The following is a 4,423-nucleotide window of genomic DNA, read 5'->3' as shown; positions in this document are numbered from 1 at the left end:
TGAACCTAAGTCATCAAGGCAACACTTAAGCACCCTGGCTGGTTCGAAGCTATAACAGAGGAGATGCACACTCTCTACCAAACAAAGACTTGAGAACTAGTTCCCCCCATCGCCCCACATAAACATTATCGGTCGTAAATGGGTGTTTAAAATGAAGATTCGTGCCAATGGTTCTCTTTAGCGGCTCAAAGCATGCCTGGTTGCAAAAGGATTTAACCAAGTTGCCGACATTGATTTTCTAGAAACATTCTCACCAGTGATTAAGCCAACAACCATTTGAGTTGTCTTATTAATAGTTGTCACTCATGGATGGACAATCTGTCAACTTAACATCAAGAATGCCTCCTTGCACGATTTTCTTGTTGATCTTGTGTACATGCGACAACCGCTAGGTTTCGAAGATCCCATAAAGCCTCATCACGAGTGCAAACTCAAATGCGCATTGTATGGGTTGAAGCAATCCTCGCACACTTGGTTCCATCAGTTCGGCGACTACCTCCTTTGTTTGGAGTTTTATTGTAGTACCACTGATTTCTCCTTGTTCATTTGCCATCATTCACAAGGGATCATTTTACTTCTTTACGTTGATGACATTATCGTCACTGGCGATCATCCCACTTTTTCATCTAACTTCATTCAACGATTAATTTCCAAGTTCGCCATGAAAGACCTCGGGGATTTATATCATTTTCTTAGTATTAAAGTCCACCATTTTGCAGGCGGCATTTTTCTGAATCAATCCTGGTATGCTCTCGACATACTTGACCGAGCCAACATGATTGATTGCAAACCCATTTGCACGCCCATGATCAGAAAGCCTTATACTTTCACAGACGATACAATGTTCTCTAATCCCCATTACTATCAAAGTTTGGTCGGGAGCCTCCAATATACATAAAGGCAATGTACAAGGATATATGAACTTGTAAGTGTTAGCAAATTAGGTGTGTGAATAATATATTCATTGTTTTGAGAAACCTATCCCCTCTCGTTATACATAAAATATGGCAAGTGGTGAGAAAAACCAAAGCCCACTTGTGCGAGCGAGCATGGCAGTTTCCCACCATTCATTCAATGTGAAAAATAATTACATCAAGATTGCCACCTTGTGTCGGGGACGTTGCATGTATAACTGGTAGGGTCCACCTAAACCTCAGCTTTTTCTGTAAAAAAAAATAAAATTTTTTGCTAAGCTAACAACCTTGATGTAAATTTGTTTTTACCTTAAATTAAACAAACTTCAAATCATGATTGAAAACAAAAGTGTAATGCTGACCCAAGAAGCCCCAAATTTTCACACTATCTATTACTTTTTATGCATAAATCCTTTGCAACCCCAAAAAAAAAAACATAAAACTATTTTCAAGAGAAAAAATGGGAGGGGTTGGCTGTGCCACAATCCTGAAACTATCTTCAACGATCAAGATTGGCAGATGAGGATAAGTCTCATTTGCCAAATGACCTGATCCGGCTCCTCCAAGTTTCAACGCCCCCAACTCTCTAGCAGACCCAGACCAAGAAGAAGGATTAGGCCGCGGTGACGTAGTGCATGAACTCAGGGTCGCGCTCGAGCAGTGCCATGGTCTCAGGGGCGAGGCACACCTCGACGTCGACGCTTCCGGCGCCCTCGCGTCCCGGAAACGCCGACATCTTCCCGTCGAACTAGTTCGCCCGCCCGCTCCTCACAGCCACCGGGAACCCCCAACCGAAGTCGTTGTCGTACATCGGGAACCACGCGGAGCTCCCCATGGTGATCGACGCCCCGTCGGCGTTCCCCAGCGGGAAGACCCCCGGCGACCTTTCCCACTCCTCCACCCTCCCCCGTATGGCCGCGTCCCCGTGCCCCGCCACCCCGCGGTGGAGCACCGCCGCCGCCCACCCGACCTCCTGCCGGAGTAGCTCTGCCACCTCCGCCGTCGACGCGATGTTCTGGATCGCGTTCCCGAAGTAGTCCGCGTGCAGCGGCGGGCTCAGCCGGCGCCGGCAGTTCACCGCCATCCGGAACGTCGTCGTCCTATTGTTCGCCGCTGGAAGCCGCCTCGCGCGCGTCACCGACCGCCAAATCTGCGCACACAGCGACTGGAACGACGATACCTCCGTCCTCGCCGGCGTCCTCTTCGCCTTCCAATCGTCGTCCCTCTCCTTTCCGATGAGCTCCATATCCGTCTGCTGGCCGCCGGAGAGCCTCCTCTCGTTCGCGCGTGCCTTCAGCTCCAGCAACGCACGCCGGCTGAAACGGAATATTCGTTCCCTCAGCGGCGCCATCTTCGAAACGAGGCATTTTCCCGGGCCTTCGAACCGGAGGATCGCCGCCGAGTCCTTCACGAAGAACCGGAGCATCTCGGGCGGGCGAGACACTCCGTCCGATCCCCGGGAGAGCTCTGCCCACGCGTTGAAGAAGTTCCAGAAGGACGTTCCGTCGGCGACGGCGTGGTTGACGGTGGCCGCGACGAAGACGCCGTCGTCGAGGGCCGTAACCTGGACGGCGGCCAGCGGGCGGGAGTAGCCGTCGTAGCTGACAGCGCCGTCGAGAGCGAAGAACTCGCGGACGAACGCCGGCACGTCACGGCCAGGCGCCAGGACGTCGCCAAGGCGCAGGCCCGGCGCTGCGGCGTGGAGGAAGGGGACTCCGGAATCGTCGCAGTCGACGTAGACGAACCCGCCGGAGTCCGTCCGGAGGCGGCCAGAGAGCATGGGGAAGTGGACCAGGGTGCGGGCGAGGGCGGCCCTGAGGCGGAGCAAGGCGTCGCAGGGGACGGGGGGGTCGGGGAGGAGGACACCCTTCTGAATGTAGTTGCAGGAGAGCATGGGGAGGTCTGAAACGGTGAGTTTGGAGAGGATGGGTGGGGAAGGGCGCTCCGGGAAGATGGTGCATTCCGAGAGCAGAGTTACTACACAAGAGTTTGAGTTTGAATTTGATGATGCTATCGCCATCATTTTAGTCTCTCTGTTATCTCTCGCTCTCTCCAGCTTTGGTGGTGAGGGAGAATATGGAGAGGGGATTTATAGAGCGGGCAAGTTGGCGTCAGTGCATGCATTTAGAGCGAAGCAGGTTATATGTTCCCCCCGAACAGGGCAGTTAGCTACATCTCATGATCGGGGTCCCAAAGAGCACCACGTATGTAAGCATGTGCGTCTCGTATCCCATGTTTGTCACCATTAATTAGCGTTGGAGTTTGATGCGATTGCAAAGACTTAAGTACCCTTTCCTCCATTGGTGCAAAAAAAAAATGACGGTTCTTGAAAAGGAGTGGTTGTAAAGACTTAAGTGCTCCGAAGATGATTATTTAAGACCCAGTCTCTGCACTGCATGATTATCCGAGAAAGAAATCTCCCCTGGAGGAGGGCCCTGGAGAAGGCCATGAACATCAACCCTCTCACTCTCTCTCTCCCTTCTATTTCTGCTTTTGTCCATTAGAAGATCATACATTGCTCCATCAAGCACCGACTGACCTGCACATTGACTGTTGTGGAGCCTGATTCAAAGTTTTTACCCTTACAAGAGGAGGGTTTGGGGGCTCATCCCAGCGTGGGTAGCATCATTCAACTCTCACTCTCTCTCTCTCTCCCTTCTATTTCTGCTTTTGTCCATTAGAAGATCATACATTGCTCCATCAAGCACCGACTGACCTGCACATTTACTGTTGTGGAGCCTGATTCAGAGTTTTTACCCTTACAGGAGGAGGGTCTGGGGGCTCCTCTCAGCGTCGGTAGCATCATTCAACTTGAAGAGTTGTGGAGTCTGATTTAGAGTTTTTACCCTTACAGAAAGGGGGGTCTGAGAGCTCCTCCCAGTGTGAGTAGCATCATTCAACTTGAAGAGTTATGGAGTCTGATTCAGAGCTTTTACCCTTACAGAAGGGGGGTCTGAGGGCTCCTCCCAGCGTGTTCATGGCCTTTTGCCCTTACAGGAGGGGGGTCCGGGGGCTCATCAACCCTCTAACTCTCTCTCTTTCCCTTCTATTTCTGCTTCTGTGCACATCCATCAGAAGATCCTACATTGCTCCATCAAGCACCGACTGACCTGCACATTGACTGTTGTGGGTCCTTACTGATGAGCTGCCTCTAAATTTATTCGACTCTGGGTCCTTACTGCACTTGAAGTTGAGTCATTGTATTTTTTGTTATTCGGTTGGTGGTGAGGCCCTCCTCTACTCTCTCAAGACTCTTAGCTTGGGCAATCTTTCTTTTGATGATTACAACCACAATCATCAAAAGAAAGATTGCACAAGCTAAGAGTCTTGAGAGAGTAGAGGAGGGCCTCACCACCAACCGAATAACAAAAAATACAACGACTCAACTTCAAGTGCAGTAAGGACCCAGAGTCGAATAAATTTAGAGGCAGCTCATCAGTAAGGACCCACAACAGTCAATGTGCAGGTCAGTCGGTGCTTGATGGAGCAATGTAGGATCTTCTGATGGA

General features: G+C 50.7%; 1 pseudogene; it reads right to left on the bottom strand.

The window, feature by feature from the left end:
• Positions 1-1,527: 1,527 nt before the first annotated feature.
• On the bottom strand, positions 1,528-2,934 carry LOC149823171 (putative acetyltransferase At3g50280; annotated as a pseudogene).
• Positions 2,935-4,423: the final 1,489 nt, after the last annotated feature.

This window comes from Nuphar pumila, chromosome 10 (genome assembly GCF_984573655.1).
Source record: "Nuphar pumila chromosome 10, dmNupPumi1.hap1.1, whole genome shotgun sequence".
Classification (NCBI taxonomy): domain Eukaryota; kingdom Viridiplantae; phylum Streptophyta; class Magnoliopsida; order Nymphaeales; family Nymphaeaceae; genus Nuphar; species Nuphar pumila.
Note: the sequence above shows the minus strand (reverse complement) of the source record. Positions and strands in the feature narration are given on the sequence as shown.